Below are 26,805 nucleotides of genomic sequence, written 5' to 3'. Positions count from 1 at the left end.
AGCCAATGAGTAGAAGGAATCATCTAGAAATTCTTTTAATTTATTTTTAAATGTTGGTTGAGTATCTGTCAAGCTTTTGATGGTGTCTGGTAGGTGACCAAAGACTTTTGTGGCAGCATAATTTACCCCTTCCTGTGCCAAAGTCAGATTTAAGCCTGCATAGTGAAGATCATCCTTTCTCCTGGTGTTATAGCTATGCACACTGCTATTACTTTTGAACTGGGTTCGATTATTAACAACAAATTTCATAAGTGAATATATATACTGTGAGGTTACTGTGAGGATACCTAGATCCTTAAATAGATATCTGCAGGATGACTGTGGGTAGGCTCAGCAATTATTCTGATTACACGTTTTTGGCCGATGAATACTTTCCTGCTCAACGATGAATTACCCCAGAATATGATGCCATACGAAAGCAGTGAATGAAAGTAGGCATATTAAGCTAATTTACTGACATTCTTATCACCAAAATTTGCAATAAACCTAATAGCATACGTAGCTGAACTAAAACGTTTCAGCAGACCATCAATGTGTTGCTTCCAGTTTAACCTCTCATCAATGGACACACCTAAAAATTTTGGAAATTCTACCTTAGCTACAGACTTCTGTTCAAAGTCTATATTTATTACTGGAGCTGTGCCATTTACTGTATGGAACTGTATATACTGTGTTTTATCAAAATTTAAAGAGAGTCCGTTTGTTGAGAACCATTTAATAATTTTGTGAAAAACATAATTTACAATTACACCACTTAGTTCATGGTTTTTTGATGTTATTACTATACTTGTATCATCAACAAAAAGAACTAACTTTGCATCTTCATCAATGTGGAATGGTAAGTCATTAATGTACATCAAGAACAGTAAAGGACCTAAGACTGAGCCCTGTGGGACTCTGTACTTGATAGCCCCCAAGTTTGAGGAATCAGCTGTTGTTTTAACATTACACGAACCACTTATTTCAACTTTCTGCATTCTTCCAGTTAAGTATAAATTAAACCATTTCTGCACTGCCCCCCTGAAACCATAACGATTTAGCTTATCTAAAAGAATTCCATGATTTACACAATCAATGGCCTTTGAGAGATCACAAAAAATTCCAATGGGTGACGTCCGGTTATTCAGAGCATTTAATATTTGATAAGCGAAAGCGTATATAGCATTTTCTGTTGAAAAGCCTTTCTGAAAACCAAACTGACATTTTGTTAGTACTTTATTTTTACATATATGGGAGGCTACTCTTGAATACATTACTTTCTGAAAATTTTTTGATAGAGCTGTCAGAAGAGAGATTGGGCGATAGTTGTTGACATCTGACGTATCCCCCTTTTTATGCAATGGTTTTACAATGGCATATTTCAGTCTATCGGGGAAAACAGCCTGCTCCAAAGAGCTATTACATACGTGGCTGAGAATCCTACTTATCAGTGGGGAACAAGCTTTAACTATCTTGCTGGAAATGCCATCCATTCCATAAGAGCTTTTACTTTTCAGTGAGTTTATTATTTTACTGATTTCAGAGGGAGAAGTTGGTGGAAATACAGTTGTTTCAAACTGCACAGGTATGGCTTCTATTAAAAGCCTTACCTCTTCTAGTGAAGTTCTAGATCCTATTTTCTCCACAACATTTAAAAAATGATTATTGAAAATATTTTCAATTTCTGATTGTTTGTTAGTACACTTGTCATTCAGTTTTATGGCACTAAAGTCTTCCTGTGCTCTTGGTTGCCCTGTTTCCCTTTCAATAATATTTCAAATTGCTTTAATTTTATTTCAGAGATACTGATCTCAGACATGATACACATGATTCTGGACTTTTTAATAACTTTTCTTAGTACCACACAATAGTTTTTATAATATTGAACAATTTCGGCGTCAGTACTCCCTCTTGCTGTTAGATACAGTTCTCTTTTACAGTTGTAAGATATTCTTATTACTTCAGTTAGCCAAGGTTTTTTATATGTTTCCTTGGAATTATGTTTAACTATTTTCTTGGGAAAACAATTTTCAAATACCCTTAAAAATGGATCGTGAAATAAGTTATATTTCAAGTTTGCATCGGATTCCTTATACACTTCATCCCAGTCTAGCTGCTTTAGACTTTCCCTACTGTTTGCATTATTTATATTGTTAATTGAACGCACTGCTTTGAAATTATGATTTGATATACTGCATGGAGCTATGTCATGTACTGCAACTAGGGTTGCATCATGATCTGAAAGACCATTCTCAACAGGATAAGCATTTATGTCTTTAAACTTATCTTGGTCTATAGAAAAGTTATCTATCAATGTCCTGCTGATTTTTGTTATCCGAGTAGGAAAATCAATGACAGAGCTCAAATTGAAAGAATTGAGTAATACTACAAGATCATTCTTCCTATTACACTCTTTCAGGGAATCAACATTGAAATCCCCAGAAATGATAATTTGCTTCCCCCTGTCTGACAGATAGCACAACAAAGCATCCAAGTTTTCTAGAAATAGCTGGAAATTCCCTGAGGGGGACCTATACACTGTTACAATTATGAAAGTGTCATCATTTAGTTTTAGCTCAGCGGCACATGCTTCCATATGTTGCTCTACACAAAAAATTTTAGTTTCTAAATTTTTTACACTGTGGAAGCTTTTGACATGTATGGCAACTCCTCCTCTCATCATATTATCTCTACTTACATGTGCAGCTAATTTGTACCCATTGATGCTAACCTTTTGCATGTCAGTGACAATGTGGTGCTCAGACAGGCATAGTACATCTATTACATTCTCAGTTTCTATATCTTCTAAACAAAGCAGAAGCTCATCAATTTTATTCTTCAATCCCCAAATATTTTGATGAAATATACTAACATTATTTTTCACTTTACTTTTGTGAGTATCTTGAACTTTTTTAACATCTTTAGTACTTGCCTGGCTGAGTTTCCCACTGGACACTGCTCTTACACTAAAAAAGAGTTTCCACCATGAGATGTAGTTCCACCCCCCTTTAAATGTCCTGCTATCAGCCCAGCCAGTTTACCCTTCCCTTTCGTGTTGAGGTGTAGGCCATGTCTAGTATAGTCCCACCTACAGAGTGAATCAACAGGAACCACACCAATGTGATACCCCGCACCAAATCCAAGTAGCCGTTCCAACTCCAAATTAACACTCCTGACAGAAGGGCTCCAATGAGGTCGGTCGTGGCGTTCCAGAACCGACACAAACCCAACACTGGTATGACTCGATGTTGATGCAATCTTTGTCAGGTCACACTCTATGCTGTACCCCGGATCTCTGTCAATACTGTTGCCCGGCCCACCCACAATAACTACGGTATCTTCCTTAGTAAAGCCTCTACATAGTGAACCTAAATCCTCTGTAACCTGCCCCAGTCCAGTACGAGGTTTAAAAAAACTTGTGACCTGATATTCTGACCCTAATTCATCCTGCAGAAGTTGGCCCACACCACTAGCATGCGAACTACCTAGCAACAAGACTTTCTTTCTCTTTGCAGACTTCCCTACCTTCTTATTCAATTTGCTGCTGAAAGCTTGTTGAGCCCTGTCTACATCTGCTTCTGTGAGAGAAATTACAAAACTGACAGAACATCATACATGAATTTCATTCATTACTCATTTAACCGAGCCAAATGTCGCCGTGTTACAACGCTATACTCTTTATTCGGGAGAGGTGGTTCGAAAATTTGTGAAACTAACGTGATTTGAATTTCATACTACATCAGTCCTAATGACTGACGCGATCTTACTTACATAGATAAAAATCGATTCCTACCAAATTGTTTCCAAACTGAACAAGAATTCGGTCAATAAACTCGCTGTACACATATACAATTTTTTTAAATTCTTGGAACATGTTGAAATCTGAAATTTAAAATTAAATAATTTATGCAACTCATGTGATTGTCAGAATGCTCGATCTGAATGGAGGTTAGGCATATTTTCGTTTGCCTTTATCGATACTCGCACCACAAAAAATTAGAGTTCCTCTTCTATTCGATCGTTGAAGTCACCGACAAAGAATTGTCATTTTTTGTACAGAACTGACTAGAACTTTTCATGTTAGTCCTTTTTAACTTTAAAATAAACAAACAACGTACGGTCATCGTTATACTGGAATAATTTTATTCTCGTTGATATTAAGGTTGTCGATACGCTAAATACGATTAACCTCTGGCGCTCGAATGCCTATAATGTATCGAGATATGCAACAACATTTGATGAACATTGAAACCGTTAACATCTAATTATATGAGCTTTATAACTCAAAACGTCCCACCAACACGTTACATCATGCAGGTTATATCGTACTTGTTGACATCAAAGTTGAGTATTATCTTTGATCTACTAAAATATACTTTCAATCTGCGATATTGCTTGAAACTTGTGGTGTCATCTTTGATAACTATGTACGCACATATAAAAGTAAAAACAGTGTGTGGGACATACAGAATTACGTTGTCATAGGCAACAGAAATCATTTTTTTACAGGTATATTATGAGGGCGTGCTGAAAAGTAACGTCTCCGAATTTTTTATTTTGTTCTCAATATCGGTTGAGGTATTGCATGTTATGCAGATTACTCGGTATGCTTTCGCGCTTCGCTGAAGCAAGTTGCAACATTCTTGTCACGGTCCGCGCGGCTTCCCCATGCCGGAGGTGCGAGTCCTCCCTCGTGCATTGCTGTGTGTGTGTAATGTCCTTAGCGTAAGTTAATGTTATATCAAGTAGTGTGTAAGCGTAGGGACCGATGACCTCAGCAGTTTGGTCCAAATCCGATCCATTCTCTCTGTCGTCACTGTTGGTGGCCTTTCTTCCCGATCGGCATCAGCCACGCGTAAGAAGCCTTGATGGAACTTCACTGTGATTTTACGTGATACTGTTTTGGTCTGTATACGTGCGGTGAATTTGTTTGCAATTAACACGTTTCGTCCCCAAGAATCGTACAGCCGTACATACTTCAGGTCTGGAGTGCGTTTCCAGTTAGCGTGCGATTTTACCCCCCGCCCTCCCCCCCCCCCCACTCCCCCACTGCGATACGACTGTTATCCGATCGCAAAAAACTCTGGTTGCAACAAATAGAGAACACGTATTCTCTTCTCAGGAAGCGCGACTTTTGTTGCGTGTTGTGTAGTAGTTTTAGCGTAGGACGTCCTTACATGAATGTTGTATTTATGTCTTTCATAATATGATTGTTGTAATGAATGTAATAAAGGTCATGTACAAGTGCGCTCAAAAAGTAATGTAACACATTTTTTTTCTGAAAGCAGGTTGGTTTTATTCAGAATTCCAAAACACCACATTACTCCCCTCCCTTTTTGCAGCAAAACCCTGTTTTTCAACATAATCTCAGTTGAGTGTGATGACCTTGCACCACCTTACCAGTAAGGCTTGTATGGCCCCATGCTCTACTCTACTGGGCGACGTCGGAGCCAACGTCTTGCTGCATCAATAACCCCCACGTCATCCATGTACTGCTTCTCATGCAGTGCATCATTCACTGGACCAAACAGACGGAAGTTGGAAGGTGCGAGATCCGAGCTGTAGGCTGGATGAGGAAGAACGGTCCAGTGAAGTTTTTTTGAGTTCCTCTTGGGTACGCAGACTTCTGAGAGGCCTTGCGTTGTCATAGAAAAGGAGAAGTTCGTTTCCATTAATGTGGCGACGAAGATGCTGAAGTCGTTTCTTCAGTTTCCTCAGAGTATCACAATACACTTCTGAGTTGATCACTGCATCAAGCGGGAGGACATCAAACGGAATAATCCCTCCATAGTCCCAGAAGACCGTCGCTATAACTAAAGGCTGAAGGTGCGGCTTTGAACGTTTTCTTCGGACAAGAGCTGATATGGCACCAATCCATTGATTCCCGTTTTGTTTTCGGTTGGAAGTAACGAACCCACATCTCATCACCTGACACGATGTTCGACTAAAAATTGTCACGATCAGCCTCGTAACGTTCAAGCAATACCGTACAAATGGTCCTCCGTTGCTCTTTACAGTCTGTTGTTAGACGGCGAGCAACCCAGCTGGCACACACCGATGAGTACCCCAAATGGTGGACGAGTGTGTCAGAACTAGCAGCAGAAACGTCTTGTAGCGCAGCGTTGTGTTTGACTGTGATCCGACGATCAACTTGAACGAGAGTGTCCGCACGTACCAACATTTCAGGAGACAGAGCTAGATCGGACAGGTTTGCGACGATGGCAGGCGCCTCGTCCATCGACTGAGCTTACTCTTTTGTTCATTGTCTGATCTCCACAGACATTGTGCATGCGCTTATGAATATCTTTCTCTGGTTTTCCGCTAAAAGAAACTCAATCATAGGTATCTACTTGGAACGCAACTCCGTTACAGACATTTTGAAGTCTACGTTGAGCGCCATCACCAATCGGAACTTCATGAAACAATACGGGATGATGTGGGAATATTCCACAATTTCCTACAACAAAATGGTTCAAATGGCCCTGAGCACTATGGGGCTTAACTTCTGAGGTCATCAGTCCTCTAGAACTTAGAACTACTTAAACCTAACTAACCTAAGGACATCACACACATCCATTTCCGAGGCAGGATTCGACCCTGCGACCGTAGCGGTGACGCGGTTCCAGACTGTAGCGCCTAGAACCTCTCGGCCACCCTGGTCGGCGTCCCACAACAAATTCTGCATTTTTTTCAACCGAAAGTGGCTGAGAAAAGAGTGTGTTGCATTACTTATGGAACGCCCCTCATATTATGCCTAGTTAGATATAAGAAAGCTCCGGGTGGCCATAATGTCGCAGGATATATAAATCAAGAAGTAAAATAAATAAATTATAGATGGAACAGAAGATCGGATTCAGGAAGTATGAGGAGGGAGTTCGTAGTGACCTTTCCAAAAGAACAATAGGCACCTACTTAGAAACCTTAAAATGTCTAAATCTGTATGGGCGTCCTTCTAAATATGAGTTTTAGCAGTGAGTCACCTACTTCACTGGGAGTGATTGCAGAGGAATTGGTTACCCCCTAATATGAGCTTGACGTCTATTTGCAGGCTGGACCTCGTCACGCAAAAAGTGGAAGCCCTAAAAGATCAGCTGTGTGCTGGGCGGTATGTTACACACTGGTCACCCTCTTACTGCACAGCGCTCCAAAGTGAACGGACAAGGACAAGGAGAAAACGGTGGGCCCACGCACGCACCATAATTAGCACGGTATGCATATTTCGATTTCGTATATTGCAACTAAAGGGAAAGGCGTCGGTTCCACCTCGGTATAAGTCGCTTGCCGTTAATCCATAAATTAAGCGGCCCCCGGGATCGTAGTATCGTGTTTCCACGCTGCTAGGCAAGCCGAGGCAACAAATACGGCGAAAGAGCCTGCCCGGTCGGCCGGAAACCCGATACGGAAGCGGCAGAAAGCTGCGAGCTTACGCAGATGCTGCCACCCACGGGTCAGCCTCCGCGAGAGTCAGAATCTCTAGAACCGCTCCTGCTGGGAGAACCACAGTTTACTTTTTTCCTGGCTAAGTATTTTTCTTTATGGAAATGAGCTGGTATTGTGGTGTTTGCGGTAGCCCTTTGTGAGCGGCGGTGATGTGGAAAAATTTTACGACGTCAGTGTCAACACAGTTTGAACTTGGGGGTCGCCCTTTCCAGGTACCTTCAGATTACGAGTTACCGCGTTACGCACTTGCCAGTCTACTTGCATCTTGCATTAAAAGGGTCTCCTTTTCGCGAAATGCTTTTACCAACTTCTCAATACAGATATTCGAGGAACGTAAAACAGTGCTACTCAGGATACGATCCTCGTAGAAGGTGAGTCACCCAAAATTTGCACCGCAAATTTTACGGAAATAGAATGATATGGAGTTTTCACAGAATGGGATGGTAGTCAGGGACTCGTATTGTTAGCCAATAAACGGACTGTAATAATACTTAGAAACGTATTTTTTGTGCATACATACACTTTTTAAATGGTATAATGTCTGTTCATATTAACAAACTAAAAGTAGGGTGAATTGGAACGTCAGTGGCGTTTGTTGCACGATCCTAGTGCGACATGGACACAAGCATTAAGACAGGATACTCAAGATGTATCACGTATCTTGTTTAGTGATGAAGCCATATTTACCTATCCTGGCCGGGTAAATATGTATTAGCGGTCTCTTGGCAATTACTGTTGGTTTCGCCAGGAAGACCGTCAGCATCCTTGGAGTGCAAACGCGTGGTGTGGGACAGTGAACCATCAGCTCATAGGCCCGTTTTTCATAGACGGAACACTGAACGCGCAGAAGTATCGCAGCCTCCTAACACACCATGTGCCACGGGTGCTAGAAGACGTTCCTCTGCAGACCAGGAGGAACCCTGTGGTACCAACATGATGGTTGTCCAGCCCATGGTGCACGAAGTACTACGGCATGTCTTCACGAATTGTTTCCGAATCGTTGGATTGGACACAGAGGACCTATACCATGGCCGACCTGTTCCTCGGATCTGACACCTGTAGACTTTTTTCTGTGGGAAACTGAAAGACGCTGCCGACAAGGACGTACTACCACACCCGACGATATGCAACGACGTAATCCTGCAGTCTGCTGAAATGCTAGCACATGTGGAGCAATTGTCTGATACCAGACTGGAAGAGCAACTTGTTATGGTCAGTTGTCTCCTTACTGGTCAGAATCCACATAACTTTGTATGAACTTGTACTGTTCTTTAGTGTGTACTACCAAAGGTATTGTACAATTGTTTGTCTAGGAACTTTCCAAAATACGATGTATCGCAAACGACTGGGTTCTATAATCATGAACAAACACCACTGTCATTCTAATTTACCCTCTTTTAGATTTGTAAATATGAAGAGTCATTCCATTTAAAAAAGTGTGTGTTCGCACCAAAAATTCACTTTCTAAGTATTATTAGAATCTGTTGATTGGTTAAACGTACGCGCACTAGACTGCCAATCAATTCTGTGAACATCGCACAGCAATAGCACTTTTCATTTACGCAATATTTGCAGTTTAATTTTTAGGCGACTCACCCTGCGTAAGAGCGAATACTGTCAGTTATGCTTCCCGCTTCGCATTCGCTAGTTACAAGGAAAGACAAATGACAATGCAAAGTACCCTCTACCCTGACGTGTACAGAATTTGTAAAGCATTTATGTAAATGCAAGTGCAAACGAATCCATTAATACACAGAATCTACTGCCGGCAACAAACAATTGCGTTCAGGTTTCAGGAAGACACAGTTAAACGTGCCTTTGGAGCTTCCTCCGCCTTGTAGGTTACAGACGATAAGATGGGATGCGGACTAAGGAGACCGTACACAATATTGTTAATTCCTTTTCATCCACCCAGTAGCCACTGGTGCAGGAGCCCATAAACCTTACATTTTAGAAGAAATATGTGTTATACGATATGTTATTGATTTATGTTGTAGAGACGGCCGGTGTGGCCGTGCGGTTCAAGGCGCTTCAGTCTGGAACCGCGTCACCGCTACGTCGCAGGTTCGAATCCTGCCTCGGACATGGATGAGTGTGATGTCCTTACGTTAGTTAGGTTTAAGTAGTTCTAAGTTCTAGGGGACTGATGACCACAGATGTTAAGTCCCATAGTGCTCAGAGACATTTGAACCATTTATGTTGTAGTAACTGTAATATAAATTCGTAGCTCTCAACGAGGAAAAAAAACAACAACACAGAAATAAAGGTAAACTAAGGTGGAGAGGTCCGCAGCTCGTAGTCTCACGGTAGCGTTCTCGCTTCCCGAGCCCGGTGTACCGGTTCGATTCCCGGCGGGATCAGGTATTTTTCACCTGCCCGAAATAACTGGGTGTTGTTGCGTCGTCTTAATCATCATCATTCATCCCTATTACGGTCGGAGGAAGGCAATGGCAAACCACCTCCATTACGACCTTGCCTAGTACGGCGGCAATGAAAAATGTCGACTCTGAATCAGTTGTTGGGTGGAATGCTCGAAGAAGGATCCATGCAAAACTGGGCTGAGATCTATTCCCAAGCAATAAAGCTTTGGAATCCATTGAGTCCTAGCAGATTATTTCGCTAAAATTATTAATTATAATGAAGAAACATTATCAGTATTAATTTAAAGTAATATTAATAAATAAAGGGGAATGCAGTTCTAGCATAAACACGGTGAAGCGCGTTGGTTGAGTTCGAGGAGGGGACCAAACAGCGAGGTCATCAGTCAAATCGAGTTATGGGAGGATGGTGAAAAAAGTCGGCCGTGTCCTTTCAAAGGAACCATTCCGGCACTTGCCTGAAGGCATTTAGGAAACAATACAATTAAGCTGCAGTCAGTAGTTCATAATCAGTTTTCGCAAAGGCTGACCGATGTACTGAAGTATCCCTGATACAAGTCAGAATATTTAAAGGTCGCCCGCGACAATTTGAAATCCTGCAGAAATTTGTATTATATTGTCTCCACCGTTGCGTACATAACGTGAAGAAATTTCGTTCATTTTATGTGCGTGGTTTAAGAAAACCTGATGTTTTAAGCATTTTTCTACGGATTATCATTATTGTGGCGATTTTACGTTATAATAATTAGTAAATTATTTTTTTCCACGAACAAAATACACATATGTGAAACGGTAAACTAAAAATCATGAATTTAAAACGTAAAATAACAATTTAAAACATAGAGGAAATATAAGTAAATTACTAATTAGATCAGTAATGTATGTTTACATATTTTAATGAGGCATGTTGGAAACACTTCTACAGTAGACTGTGTACAAACTGTTTTTAAAAAACCACTATTTCAGAAACCAGTTGTATTACACATGGATGTAGGTGGCTTAGAAGCCTCTTTAATTTACGTTGTAACAAAATTTTCCCATTTTTCAAAACTGACTAATGATGGTGCGGTATTATGCAAAGCCGGCCGAAGTGGCCGCGTGGTCTGGAACCGCGAGGCCGCTACGGTCGCAGGTTCGAATCCTTCCTCTGGCATGGATGTGTGTGATGTCCTTAGATTAGTTAGGTTTAGCTAGTTCTGAGTTCTAGGGGACTAATGACCTCAGAAGTTGAGTCCCATAGTGCTCAGAGCCATTTGAATCATTTTTATTATGCAAAATTTCAAATTATTTCAAAAGTCGAGTACACAGTTTTCAAGAACATTACTTAGGTATCAACGTATATATGGAAAACATATTTATATTTCATCATTTCGAAGATATTCTCTCTAAAACCAATATGAAGAATTACCTTTCAGGGTGTATTACCCCTCACATATTGCATTATTTCGCCCCGTCTGCACGGCTGCCAAGTTTCATCAAGTTTACTGTCACTTGGGAAAGTTCCATTGTGAGTGCTAACCGTCTGATTTCAGACGATAAAAAGGAAAAAGAAGAAAAACAGCGTATTGCCGGAACAGCGTTTGGCGGCTCTTGGTCTTCCCCGCAGATTGACTGTTATGAGGAGCCGAACGGAAAGGCCTTTTTGTCTGACTCCAGCAATATTTCGAAATTTGCCTCCGCGGGTGGTCGACAACTACAAAGCGAACCGACTAGGCAAGGCAAGGCAACTGCAGTTTTTGCCTCCTGGTGTCTGGTTTCCGCTCCAGCAGCGGAAAGCTAGCAAACGAGCTGTTTCCGCACTAAGTGGCTTCGTTCAAAGTGCCCCGGACATTGTGCTGCTTCGTCACGTGCTAAGCGGCTCTTTACAACTATGTTTCTTCCCCGCCCCCCGGCCCCCCTTCTCTATGTCACACAGACTACACACAAGCACACACAATGGGCGCCCCTATGTTACATTATGACAAACACACCAACGACATTATTCGTGTACCTGCGTTGGCAATGAAAAACGTATCAGTTCATATATAGAACAAATGCTTTCCAATTGAGCAAAGTGAGTAATAAATTAGAAAAAATATTCTGAGCGCTGCTTGCTGCTCAGTTCAAAACTGAATAAGTGTTATTTTATTTTTCTCCTTGCACTTACTGGCCGAAGTGGTTAAGGTGACCGCTCACCATAAGCGCGAAATCCGGGTTCGAATTCCGCTCCGACACAATTTTTCATGTATTTCTAGTAAATGGTACACCTAACAATAAATGCATTCGCAAACTGCGATTACATTTCAGTATTATTCTAGGTAACTACTTCTACTCCACATAAGAATGTCTCTTTTGAATCTTATAGCTTGTACAGTCAAAGCAAACACATATTTTTTTCCATTTTTACTTTTTATTACTGCATAAGGTAAACCAGACTCCTTCGACAAAATTTCGCAGATTGTTCAGGTATATTTTTGAGTATTTTCATACAGTAGAATCGCGGTCTCCAGTGGCTCCATACACAGTAATGGCATTTCTTTAGATTTCTTAACCCTATTTACCTTTGTATCTTTATTGCACTGAAAGTATCTGCGCAACAAGCCAAGTGGTGGGTACGCACCGCGTGTCTTGTTTGGAAACAAACTTTTCCCACTCACTCACAGTGCTAGCTGGTGATGACGGAAATACCCACTTTACTCTTCGTCCCCGAGCTTACATTCATCACTGCTCGTCTTCCTAAGAAAACTTAGGAAGACTTGTTTTCAACACACTCTGGAGCGGTGTGTGCGCTGATATGAAACTTCCTGGCAGTTTGGAAGGTACGAGACGAGGTACTGGCAGAAGTGAAGCTGTGATGACGTGTCGCGATTCGTGCCGGGGTAGCTCAGTTGGTAAAGCACTTGCCCGCGAAAAAACAAAAACTCGAAAAATTTATAACTGTATGTCTAGGTCTCTTAACCAGCCACAGATCTTGGTGTCATCTAATAGAGTTCACCGCTTCCACCAGGAAATTTTCATAATAGTCACTCTCCAGTCAGGCGCGGCGTAGTTTACACAGTGACTCCTCAGTCGCACGATGGGGCACCCTTGAACCCCCCAATCCATACAAACAGGCACTACGCATTCCATGCCTTGTACAGAATCGATTCAGAGCTGCCCATAAATTCCTGGGAGATTAAATCCGTTTACATGTTTTGTAGGGTCAGCAATGAGTCGAGAATTTGCTGGAGGAACCTTTTGCCAAAGCCATCTCCACTTTTGACACACACATCGTATATAAAGGAAGCATCTTGCGTTGTCATTGGTGGTTTTGTGGATTTAAGTCTGCTGCCACGTATGTTCCGAAGCTGCCATGGAAGTATTTTCACAGAAACGATGCTAATTAGTGCAACAAACCGAATAAATCATAATTGCATTATTTCTCTATAACGAATCACTGGAGGCCAAGGACTCTTACACCAAGATACTCAGAAAATATCTCTGAATAACCTCCGGAATTTTGTCTGGTGTTTGAGTTCACCCTGGTATAATCGTATAACGGCCAGAGTTCAGTCATGTGTAAATACGATTATACGAGTATTAAACTAGCGATCTGCCCCGTATTGCACAGGTAAAACAGAGTGTCTGTGGCCAGACGACTTCTTTGGTACAACGGTAATTTTATTTATGGGCCACTGCGTAGAGTCATGATTAAAGTTCTGAGAACACCGACAGGCAACTGAATAATGTCACTTTCACGTAACTTAAACAATGTACGCTGCGCTTAACATGGACGTTCTTGGGATGCACGAATGTTGTGTGTTCCACATTTGATTGGTGCTCAGAGTGACATCTCGTAGCAATGACTGCAGGTGCGTGGTAGCACACCACCCGATCCATCCCGAATCAATGCGTCTGCTAGTGAAAATTGTATTTAAATATCAACAGTGTTTCTCTAGATTAGCCTTCACATATACACAGAAATACGGGTATGGGACTTAAATTTATAAAATATAAAGAAGTGTATAGATGTAGTCAGTCAGGTAATACACTGTAACAGTTTTGTGTGGCTCAGTGGCCTAGTGCCGATCTTTCAACTATATGGTACTTGCTGTCCGTTCTGGACAACATCGACTTGGTCCTCGAAGATGCGCGGGCAGAAGAAAATGTGCCAACCCCAGAACGGACACGCACTGCCGACAATGGTGCATGGGCGCGAGTTGGAGAACCAACTTCGCTATTGAAGAAAAAAAAAAAAAAAAAAAAAAAAAAAATTGGAGCGGTGAGATGAAACGGACACACTTGATCGCGCAGCAATAGCCTTGTTCTGAGTTCTGCCATTCACCGCTAGATGGCAATAGGGTCGCTTTCATAGCGGCAGTTGACTTCAGTTCGTCACAGTTAAGCCAGTTTGCATTATTAGTGAAAAACCGCATCAAAATCCTTACAGTAGTTCCTGGAATTAGCCCCAATATACAGACAGAAGAGCAGAGAGCTTCAGTTTCTATATATATATATATAGAGAAATGAAGAGAAGAAGAGAGAACGCGTAGAATGACTCATTCTAATGACACATGGAACTTGTGCCTACCCGAGCAAAAGTTCTTGACACAAATTTTTAACTTATAGTACTCGATCTTGAGATTTTTAGAAGTAGCTTGGTATGATTATTCTGTTCCCACAATATAAAGAAAATCTTCTATGATAGTATTTACAAAATGAAAAATGTTTCTATCATAGCACAAAAAAGTTGGATATGTCCTGGTCAGAGCTAGGGATGTAAAAAAAAAAAAAATAATAAAAAAAAATTTTTCAACTTATCTGTCAGCTTCGAACACAATCAAATAAAAACATTTTGACATAATTGTGCTTTCCTGCTTGTGAGTATAAGTACCTATGTCACGTAATATAATGCATCGTATGAAGCAAAGTAATAAGATACATAATGTCATGCTGTATAACATGACACATGCCATCAAGTCATCCAACATGGCATTTGTCATGTAGTGCAGTATGACATGTGTCATTGAAATTTAGGAAGCATGCATGCGCACTCTGAGGTACTTTCTATTATCGATGCACCCCTACTTAGGACATTTCCTATTGTGGCTCCAACCCACTCTCTGGAAGCACATAAATTTCTGTTTGTTCTTACGCCCTTCACCATACATGTAACTTGGAGTTCGAACTGATTTCTACAAGTTTAAAACCTCCCAGAAAAACTATTTTTTTACGTGCTACATTTAGCTCGAGTTTAGTGCATCGTATCTCTAAAACAGAAAAAAAGATTACTGGATAAAGAAAATTGCGTTTTTCGTGCTAAACAAAAAAATTTCAACCTATGTTCCTAGCTCGAATAGAAACCGAGAACCAAGACCCCAGCATACCGCAATTCTACGCACAGGCGTTTCAGATATATTTGTTCGCACTGTTTAGGCATTTATTTGATGCAAGCAGACGTTAAACATCGTCTTTTATAAATTTACTGAATTCTGAATACCCGTCACGTACATGTGATTATTATCTTTTTGCTATATGTAAGCCTTGCATTACGGAAGAACTTTCAGTTTAACATTGCAGTCGTGTACAATGTCACACCAAGAGAAGAAGACGCACGCCGCAGTATTTTCATACTATATTACTTTTTTATATTTATGTAATCCGCCTGCTTGCTATACGGTCAGCTTACTATCTTCGAAAGCCTCGCTAATACTCCGCTAACCTCAATCGTCCGGTGCGTAAATATATGTAACTCATTACAGGTACAAATGTTGAACATAATCGTAGTGAAGGCGTACTGCATCGCACATCCACGCCCAGGGCGGGATGTGCTTCGCAAGGATAGACACTACACGATCTTGGAAGTGTTGCGATGTTTAAAATACAGAATTATAAATACAGAAGTATTCTGTTTGGACCTCATTCTCGTAAGAGAAACTGCTCCACCGTGCTACGCCATGAACAGATCTTTGTATCAAGATCTCGTCCTCCCACGCTGACAGCGCACAGTTATTGGTGGCTGATACGGGGCGTAGCTAACACCTGGCAATTCTTACGTAAGCTCAGCGGTCCGCCCACGACCTCCCTGCTTTCTGTCCTTGCACTTTCTGAAAACCTGTCTCCCGTTGCTCTGCAGACACTTTAGATTCATATGGCCCGTTCCTTTCGATTCTCTCAAACTTTCGCCTCGAATGTAGAACTGAGGGTATTAAGCAGGATCTACAGCACCCGGAAACGCATTTGTAACTTCTAAACGTCATTGCATGGCACTGATGACAGCTTTAATTAGAATGACACACACAACTACAAGTGAAGACAATAGTTGGACGATGAGGTATTCTATGCACTACATCATCATTAACAGTAATGTCTTTTTCGACGAGAAACTAAATTTGACCTACGCGTTTTGAAGTATGAATTTCTATCCTCAGTTGGATGGAGTGAGTCTGCAACGCTTTATGGGTTGTGTGTCAAATGGTAGTTAAACATAGCTCACAGGCCAAATTGAATAGAAAAAAACTGTTTTGCTGTATCAGTCTGACGTTTCCTACAGTTGCATCCCACTTACGGTCGAACAATGTAAATCTGAAGACGAAACTTTTCGAATAGTTGTGCTCAGACGAAACGGCTGTACTATACCGAAGATTAAATTCTAAGATGCAGCATTTGAGCAGTTAAAACATAATATGAGTAAAGTCATTATATATATATATATATATATATATATATATATATATATATATGTGTGTGTGTGTGTGTGTGTGTGTGTGTACACATTATAGATATACACAAATCTAACAACACTACCCGTTACTTATACATGGGTCCATTGCAGAGCCGAATCCGGGAGGAAGAGGGAGGGGAGGGGGTGGGGGAGGGCTACGAGGCTCAACCACCCCCTCACCCCAGAATTACATCTGTTTCTGCTTATTCGCAAATAAATAACTAAAAGAGAGATATTATTTGCAACATAGCTACACTGCCTCAAAAATTTTCTCCCTATTTATTTTATTTTCTTATTTAAACGCCTAGTTCCGTAAGACCAAATTGAGGGGCAAATCTCCAAGGTCATGGAACGTGTCAGTACACGAAATTACAATGTAAAAGTAATAACAGATAAAATAAAATGCTTATGAATCCAAAAAAATCAAGCCACAAGTTTAAGCAAACGTAATCAACAATATATCCTAGGAATCAGGTTAATTTTTCAAGATACTCCAACTGTATAGAAGGAGTGACCCACGAGGAAAATCTTCTGTTTCGATTTGAAAGCACGTGGATTACTGCTAAGAGTTTTGAATTCTTGTTGCAGTTGATTGAAAATGGATGTCGCAGTATACTACACACCTTTCTGTACAAGAGTTAGAGAGGTGCGATCCAAATGCAGATTGGATTTCTGCCTAGTATTAACTTAGTGAAATCTGCTAATTCTTGGGAATCAGCTGATGTTGTTAACAAAAAATGACATATATATATATATATATATATATATATATATATATATATATATATATATATATATATAGAGAGAGAGAGAGAGAGAGAGAGAGAGAGAGAGGCCAATGTCAGAATACCCAGACTCGTGAACAGGGGTCGACAAGAGGGTCGCGAACTTACCCCACTTATTCCCAAGACCGTCCGTTTCTGAGCCAAAAATATCTTTTAAGAATGGGAAGAGTTACCCCAAAATACAATACCATATGTCATAAGCAAATGAAAATAATCAAAGTACACTAATTTTTGTGTCGAAGAATCACTTACTTCAGATACCGTTCGAATAGTAAAAATGGCAGCATTAAGTCTTTGAAGAAGATCCTGAATGTGGGCTTTCGACGACAATTTACTGTCTATCTGAACACCTAGAAATTTGAACTGTTCAGTTTCACTAATCATATGCCCATTCTGTGAAATGAAGACGTCGGGTTTTGTTGAATTGCGTATTAGAAACTGTAAAAACTGAGTCTTACATTAGTTCATTTTCTACATAGCATTAACTTGTGTTATAAACTACACTATATAAAACATAGCCAATGTCGCACACAACATCCTTTACTACCAAGCTAGTGTCATCAGCAAACAGAAATCTTATAGAGTTATCTGTAATACTAGAGGGCACATCACTTATATAAATAAGGAACAAGACTGGCCGCAACTCTGATCCCTGGGGCACCCTCCACTCTACCGTGCCCACTCACACCCCACATCACAGCCATTCCCAATACTGTGAATAATGACCTTTTGCTGTCTGTTGCTCAAGTAAGAGGTGAACCAATTGTGAACTTCTGCCCGTATTCCCTAATGGTTCAACTTCTGGAGCAATATTTTGTAATCAACACAATCAAACGCCTTAGTTTTATATATATATGTATATATTCTCTTTTGTCTGTGAGTTAATGGATGGATTAAACAATAGGTTTTGAACGCTAGGATATATATATATATATATATATATATATATATATATATATATATATATATATATATAGGGTGTTTCAAAAATGACCGGTATATTTCAAACGGCAATACAAACTAAACGAGCAGCGATAGAAATACACCGTTTGTTGCAATATGCTTGGGACAACAGTACATTTTCAGGCAGACAAACTTTCGAAATTACAGTAGTTACAATTGTCAACAACAGATGGCGCTGCGGTCTGGGAAACTCTATAGTACGATATTTTCCACATATCCACCAAGCGTAGCAATAATATGGCGTAGTCTCTGAATGAAATTACCCGAAACCTTTGACAACGTGTCTGGCGGAATGGCTTCACATGCAGATGAGATGTACTGCTTCAGCTGTTCAATTGTTTCTGGATTCTGACGGTACACCTGGTCTTTCAAGTGTCCCCACAGAAAGAAGTCACAGGGGTTCATGTCTGGCGAATAGGGAGGCCAATCCACGCCGCCTCCTGTATGTTTCGGATAGCCCAAAGCAATCACACGATCATCGAAATATTCATTCAGGAAATTAAAGATGTCGGCCGTGCGATGTGGCCGGGCACCATCTTGCATAAACCACGAGGTGTTCGCAGTGTCGTCTAAGGCAGTTTGTACCGACACAAATTCACGAAGAATGTCCAGATAGCGAGATGCACTAATCGTTTCGGATCTGAAAAATGGGCCAATGATTCCTTTGGAAGAAATGGCGGCCCAGACCAATACTTTTTGAGGATGCAGGGACGATGGGACTGCAACATGCGGCGTTTCGGTTCCCCATATGCGCCAGTTCTGTTTATTGACGAAGCCGTCCAGGTAAAAATAAGCTTCACCAATAAACCAAATGCTGCCCACATGCATATCGCCGTCATCAATCCTGTGCACTATATCGTTAGCGAATGTCTCTCGTGCAGCAATGGTAGCGGCGCTGAGGGGTTGCCGCGTTTGAATTTTGTATGGATAGAGGTGTAAACTCTGGCGCATGAGACGATACGTGGACGTTGGCGTCATTTGGACCGCAGCTGTAACAGGGCGAACGGAAACCCGAGGCCGCTGTTGGATCACCTGCTGCACTAGCTGCACGTTGCCCTCTGTGGTTGCCGTACGCGGTCGCCCTACCTTTCCAGCATGTTCATCCGTCACGTTCCCAGTCCGTTGAAATTTTTCAAACAGATCCTTTATTGTATCGCTTTTTGGTCCTTTGGTTACATTAAACCTCCGTTGAAAACTTCGTCTTGTTGCAACAACACTGTGTTCTAGGCGGTGGAATTCCAACACCAGAAAAATCCTCTGATCTAAGGGATAAACCATGTTGTCCACAGCACACTTGCACGTTGTGAACAGCACACGCTTACAGCAGAAAGACGACGTACAGAATGGCGCACCCACAGACTGCGTTGTCTTCTATATCTTTCACATCACTTGCAGCGCCATCTGTTGTTGAAAATTGTAACTACTGTAATTTCGAAAGTTTGTCCGCCTGAAAATGTACTGTTGTCCCAAGCATATTGCAACAAACGGTGTATTTCTATCGCTGCTCGTTTAGTTTTTATTGACGTTTCAAACACCCTGTATAAAGCCTAGCGTTCAAAACCTATTGTTTAATCCATCCATTAACTCACAGACAAAAGAGAATATAGCATTTTCTCGTGTTATGCCACTTCTATAGCCGAACTGTACATTTGATAGCAAATTATGTAATATAAAATGATCAGTTATCTTTACATACATAGCCTTTTCAATAACTTTAGCAAACACTGATGGCATAGGAATAGTTCTGAAATTGTCTACATTGTCTTTCTCCCTTTTCATAAAGGGGCTTTACTACTGAGTACTTTAATCTTTCAAGAAACTCACCATTCCTAAAGGAAAAATTACAAATATGCTATGTAGTGGGCTAACATGTTGCAGCATAGTACGTTAATATTCTGCTAGGCACTCCACCATATCCATGAGAGTCATTACTCTTCAGTGATTTAATTATTGACTGTATCTCCTCCATGTCAGTATCACAGAGATTTCTTTCAAACATCAACCTTGGAAAGGCATTTTCCAAGATAGTTATACGATTCCCTGTAAAAGCTGAGGTTTTATTTAATTCACCAGCAATGCTCATGAAATGATTGTTCAGTACTGTACATATATCTGATTTACCAGTAACAGAAATATTTTTACTAAGAACTGACTTTATATCGACAACCTTGCGCTGGTGACCAGACACTTCCACCACAACTGACCATATGGTTTTAATTTTGTCCTGTGAATTAGCTAGTCTGTTTGCATGCAACATCCTCTTTGCCTTGCTAATAACATTTTTAAGCACCTTACAATACTGTTTGTAATGGACTGCTGTAGCTTGATTGTGACTACTTCTAATATTTTGATATAATTCCCGCTTTGTTCTGCATGATATACTTACCGCACTAGTCAGCCGCCCAGGCTGCCTTTTGCTGCTAGTACCCTTTTTAGAACGTCCTAATCGAAAACAATTGGTATTAATGATAGATTAGGAGAACGCCTTCGTTTCCTCTTGAGAATTCGGAGACGGCACGATGTTATGAAATCCTGGGTTCAACTCTGATAAATATTCACAGATACGACGGTAATTGTTATTTGAAGTAAAAAAGTCTAGTAAGTATGAATTCAAACTGCATGCCTTAAGAGCTATGAGCAGTTCTGCAGTTTCGACAATGTGAAACAAATCTCTTCTACTGTAAGATCTCTGCTTTCAATATTTTGGAAGGACGTAGTATGAACCAAAACGAGAAAAAATTGTCAAATAAACATTATCTCTAAAACGCAGACCTTAATACCTATGAGAACTTGTTCAGTAGAAGAGACGTATTTCAAAGTAGCGAAGATGAACAAGAACTCATAGCTCTTAAGGTATGTGTTTTGGAGCCCATGTTTACTGGATTTTTTTTTCTTCGAATGGTCGTTCCTGTCATATCCTTGAATGTTGGCCATTTCTCCTCGGACATCGTGTACATTTTTCTATTACACACTAAGTGCACAACCAAGAGTCCATTGCACTATTTCGAGTACTGTCTGATGGAGGTCGTACCATAAAGTGATGAGTGAATTAGCTGCCCCATTTTTAAACAAAGCAAATTCAGAAAAAATATATACATACAATTTTGTGTGTCATGTCTTTTTATGTCCCTTTCCTCCCCCATGCTTGTTTGCTTTGATGCAGTTACCTGGTACGTCGCTATTCTAAAATCTCCAGATACGGAAAAGGAGATCTGTTTTCGCTGGCGAGAAGATGCAATTTCTAACTCTCTTTTATTGCTGTTTTGTCACGAACGTATGACGATTCATGTCTTACCATCCCTTCTAACAGTCGAACATTGTTGAAACTCGCAGCAGCAGATTAGATCATTTTGCCACTATCGTGACAAAATTGATAATTCGTCAGATCGTGCGAGATCCTCGTGTTGAACGAACAGCTCGTAATGGATGCTGTAAGAATAGCCAGCCAGATACAAGAATTGTAAACTACACGTTGTTCGTCATTTGTTGTACAGCTCGTAGTACGTTTTACATACGAACACATCGCAACCAAGAATCCATAAAAGATCTGCGAATTTATGTCGCCGTCGGTGCTTCTTAGTAGCAGTTGGATTCTGTTTCACCAGGCACCCAGAGTACAGGGGACTGTTCAGACCACGAAAAGCGGTACAGTTCGATCTGAACACAGTAGTATGATAGTTTTTGGAGGTGTGTCTTACCTGTCACGACGAGAGATTTCAAATGACCAGCATCGACGATGTGAATGTTAAGGGTTGTGCAGTTACCTGCAAAAACAGAAAAATACATCTGTTCAGAAATTAATGTTCTTTATCAGAACATAGGTTTTAACATGCTTTGTTTTCGCTAGTGACATCAAAAGATATTTTCTGTACGCTGTAACGATTTGCGTTAAAGTAAATTCACGAAAATATTCCGTTCACGTGTGCAATTTTGTTACTAGACGGTAACTCTGTTTTTTAGTGTTCGTGACGGTTGTGGATATAGATACGAGAAAACATGAAATTATACAGTATTATGTATACGGCATTATTAGTTATTACGCAAAAAGTAACACATGCTAAATATCTCACATACATATTTCTTAGTGCTCACACGTGTGTAACAAAAACATAAACAAAACAGTTTCCGAGAAGTAATATTAGTAAACCAGCACACAAATACTGCTGTCAGAGACTAAAATGGCGAATACGTTCCTCTTTAAAAGACACTGACAGAAAAGGGGGAACGAGTTGCTTCAATTCTCATTCCACTTTCCTTACAAAAATTTTGGCATGCGAACATATTCGCGCTCTTTTAACTCAGAACCTTCTAAATTATTTTACCCAGCCTCTCTTTGTAATTACGCCTTCGTATTCAGCATCCCCTTTTCACTGCCGCTGTCTATATATGTCTCGCTCTCTGTCTGTCATAACCTCCTCTTCCCTTCCATCTCCTCCTCCCCCCTCTTTGCATGTTCGTATCCTCCTCCGTCATTCTCTCTCTCCGTTAACACGTTATCAGCCCCACTCCAATAGGATAATGGTGAGTCTCACCTCCACAGTATTTTTTACAGATAGTAAGATGCGAATCAAGTTTGGTTGAAAACGATCCTGGAGTTTAGGACATCTCGTGGCTTTGCCCGGGTTTGGACGCGTCACATGTATTACACCCAGTGCTTTTTTTTCTAAAAAAAAAGTTTGAGGGTACTCCAATATTGAATATAATGCAGCGAAAATTACTTATAACTGAAGCATGGGATACTACCCGTTTGCTTTTAGCCGTGACGTCATCAACATCATCATGGTAGCGGGTCGGTAGAGGCATTCGGGCATACACATATCCGTTTAGCACTACCATCGCCCACTATTAACGGGCGAGGGAACTACATACTTGTCGAACTGGCTGCTTGTCGAGAACGATTGCCGTAGCTTCGAAATGCTTGAAACAGTCAATGACATCGCTTTTATCACCAAAAACTGCACTGGTATAGTTCGTTTTGCAATTACAATAGTTCGTATTGCAATTACCAACACGAAAAAATGAAATAAATTTGCGTTCGTGAAATGAATCTTTCGAATTCTTCCAAGTTCTCAACATCGTAAAAAAATTACTTCGCCGACGAAAAAGTTTAGGGGTACGCATCCTCCAGCGTTCCCCCCAGAAAAACAGCACTGATTTCACCTACATTTAACATATTTCACACGTATTTGCACACATACTTCACCAGTATCTCTAGTAAATTCCACGCTGCAGTTTCGTTTTCAGGCATCTCAATGGTTATGACGTCATATCTCGTGAACTGTGTGTCGTAAAATAATATAATTTTGCAAGATCATTCAGCGGTGTCTGAATACTTTCCGCAAAATATGTTGCGAGTATAGTTAGTAGCGAAGAATTAATATATTAAAACATCGTGAGTGTTGCGAGAGTTTTTAACGCATTTCATTATCTATGACGTCATACCTCCTGAACTATTTGTCGTACAAAGATATAATTTTGCTAGTACATCCATTGGCGTATGTGAATACTATCCGCAATATTTGTCGTAAATACAGATAATACTAAAGAAGTAATAAATTCGAATGTCATGCCTGATACGGCAGTTTTACTGTATGAACAGCGAAAATGTGCTAAGCCATAAACTTTTTCTTTTCATCATTTTGTGGCTGTTGTCAGCCAGAAAAAGTTTCGTAAAGGTCTGAAATTACGTGTAAAGTTTTTTGCAGACCACTAAGTGCTCTCGTTCTTAAATACTGGGTGAATATAGTCTGGCTATTTTTGCAGCGTGAGCTACGGCACTTTTTCACCACAACTCCTTTGAAAAGGAGGTGCTTCCCCTTCCCGCCCAATGCCTCTTTCGGGACAGTAGGTGATATGTTTACTAAGTTCGGTTCAAATTGATCCAGTGATTTAGAAGGATATGTGGAGCATACCGGGTGATAATTAAAATGCACCTACTCACTGAAGTCCTGTGTGGGTCGCTAATACCGTATGGCAGCGGAACTTGGTAGATGCTATAATGCGTTAATCCGGAATCGCTTTACACTGGAAAAAATATAGTTCCAATTTTGCCCACCAGGTAAAAATCTGGCGCTGTACAGCATCTCATCGACGTCTCCGGTGCTCATATTGAAGAAACTTTGTAAGCATCGGTTAATAATAAAATAAAAATTATGCCTTTCTCACTTGTTTGAAATTTTCTGTCCACGTCCCGTTTCATATGGGACATTTCTAGATGTCTGTCTTGCATTCATAGCGCCAAATTTGCAACTGGTGGCCGAAATTGGAACTAATGCTTTCAGGCGTAAATGGGTTACGCAGTAACGCATTAAAATATCTAGCAAATTTCGATGCCATACGATTGTTACAGCCCACACTGGACCTCTGCGAGCAAATGCACTATAATTATAAATACCAGGTGCATAGCAGGTGTACCGGTATGAAATGAGCGTTAAGATACAAATGTGTCGCTAGGGAACATTTGTTGTGAACGAGCTTCATTTTTTTTTTTTTTTGTTGGTATGACATCTGTCAATGATATTTAGTACACACCAAGTCATGGAACAAACAACCTCATATGTTTTCATCGTGTTAACAATGTGGAATTTTGTACCAGAAACTGATGATTTGCGGAAAGCATTAATTTTTTGTTTTCATTAGAAAAAAGTGCTGCAGAGTCGCATCGAATGCTTGTCGACGCATGTGGTGATCATACTCTATCAGAAGCAACATGCAAAAGATGGTTTCAATGGTTCAGAAATAATGATTTTGATGTAAGAAATGAAGAACGTGGAATACCACCAAAAAAGTTCGAAGACGCCGAATTGCAAGCAATATTGGATGGAGATGATACTTTGAGTCAGAAGCAAATGACAGCAATGCTAAATGTTGCACAACAAACAATTTCTGACCCTTTAAGAGCTATGGGAAATATCCAAAAGTGTGGAAAATGGGTGCCACGTGAATTGAATGAAAGACAGATCGAAAACCGAAAAATCATTTGTCTAATTTTGCTTCAAAGACATGAAAGAAAATCGATTTTGCATCCATGAAAAATGGATTTATTTTAAGAATACGAAACGGGAAAAATCATGGGTTAATCCGGGACAACCATCAACATCGACTGCAAAACCAGACAGATTCGGCAAGAAGAGAATGCTCTGTGTTTGGTGGGATCAGAAATGTGTGGTGTATCATGAGCTTTTAAAACCCGGTGAAACTGTGAATGGTAATCGCTACAGACAACAAATGATCAATTTGAACTATGCATTGATCGAAAAAAGAATGTGCCAGAAGACATGGCAAAGTAATTTTTTTACACGACAATGCACCTGCACACAAAGCAAAACTGGCTCAGGATACAATCAAAATACTTGGCTGGGAGCTACTACCCCACTCGCCGTATTCACCAGGCTTGGCCCCTTCCGACTACCATTTGTTTTCATCAATGGGACACTCATTGGCTGAGGAACACTTCGATTCCTACGAAGAAGTCGAAAATTGGGTGTCTGATTGGCTTGCTTCAATCGACGAGCATTTCTATTGGCGTGGTGTCCACAAATTGCCAGAAAGGCAGTCAGAATATATAGAAAGCAATGGTCAGTACTTTGAATAAAATGTACTTACTTTTCAATTCAAAATTAGTGTTTCATTTTCACAAAAAACGCTCATTTCTTACCGGTACACGTGGTATACAGGGTGTTACAAAAAGGTTCGGTCAAACTTTCAGGAAACATTCCTCACACACAAAGAAAGAAAATATGTTACGTGGACATGTGTGCGGAAACGCTTACTTTCCATGTAAGAGCTCATTTTATTACTTCTCTTCAAATCACATTAATCATGGAATGGAAACACCCAGCAACAGAACGTACCAGCGTGACTCCAAACGCTTTGTAACAGGAAATGTTCAAAATGTCCTCTGTTAGCGTGGATACATGCATCCACCCGCCGTCGCATGGAATTCCTGATGCGCTGATGCAGCCCTGGAGAATGGCGTATTGTATCACAGCCGTCCACAATACGAGCACGAAAAGTCTCTACATTTGGTAGCGGGGTTGCGTAGACAAGAGCTTTCAAATGCCCCCATAAATGAAAGTCAAGGGGGTTGAGGTCAGGAGAGTGTGGAGGCCATGGAATTGGTCCGTCTACCAATCCATCGGTCACCGAATCTGTTGTTGCGAAGCTTACGAACACTTCGACTGAAATGTGCAGAGCTCCACCGTGCATGAACCACATGTTGTGTCGTACTTGTAAAGGCACATGTTCTAGCAGCACAGGTAGAGTATCCCGTATGAAATCATGATAACGTGCTCCATTCAGTGTAGGTGGAAGAACATGGGGCCCAATCAAGACATGACTAACAATGCCTGCTCAAACGTTCACAGAAAACCTGTGTTGATGACGTGATTGCATAATTGCGTGCGGATTCACGTCAGCCCACACATAGTGATTGTGAAAATTTACAATTTGATCACGTTGGGATGAAGGCTCATCCGTAAAGAGAAAATTTGCACTGAAATGAGGATTGACACATTGTTGGATGAACCATTCGCAGAAGTGTACCCGTGGAGGCCAATGAGCTGCTGATAGTGCCTGC

At 40.6% G+C, this 26,805-nt stretch overlaps 1 protein-coding gene across 6 annotated transcripts in view; it reads right to left on the bottom strand.

Annotated features, from left to right (window-relative positions):
- LOC126355963 (uncharacterized) overlaps positions 1-26,805 on the bottom strand; it is a 628,239-nt gene that overhangs the window by 217,799 nt on the left and 383,635 nt on the right. For 4 of the 6 annotated variants that reach the window (XM_050006590.1, XM_050006605.1, XM_050006581.1 and 1 more), the window contains one exon: positions 21,926-21,991. The exons of the other annotated variants lie outside the window; for them this stretch is intronic. The gene's annotated coding sequence lies outside the window, so the exon portion shown is untranslated. The remainder of the gene's footprint in view (positions 1-21,925; positions 21,992-26,805) is intronic. 6 annotated transcript variants of the gene reach the window in all.

This window comes from Schistocerca gregaria, chromosome 1 (genome assembly GCF_023897955.1).
Source record: "Schistocerca gregaria isolate iqSchGreg1 chromosome 1, iqSchGreg1.2, whole genome shotgun sequence".
NCBI classification, from domain to species: Eukaryota; Metazoa; Arthropoda; class Insecta; order Orthoptera; family Acrididae; genus Schistocerca; species Schistocerca gregaria.
This window is presented reverse-complemented; position numbering and strand designations above follow the sequence as displayed.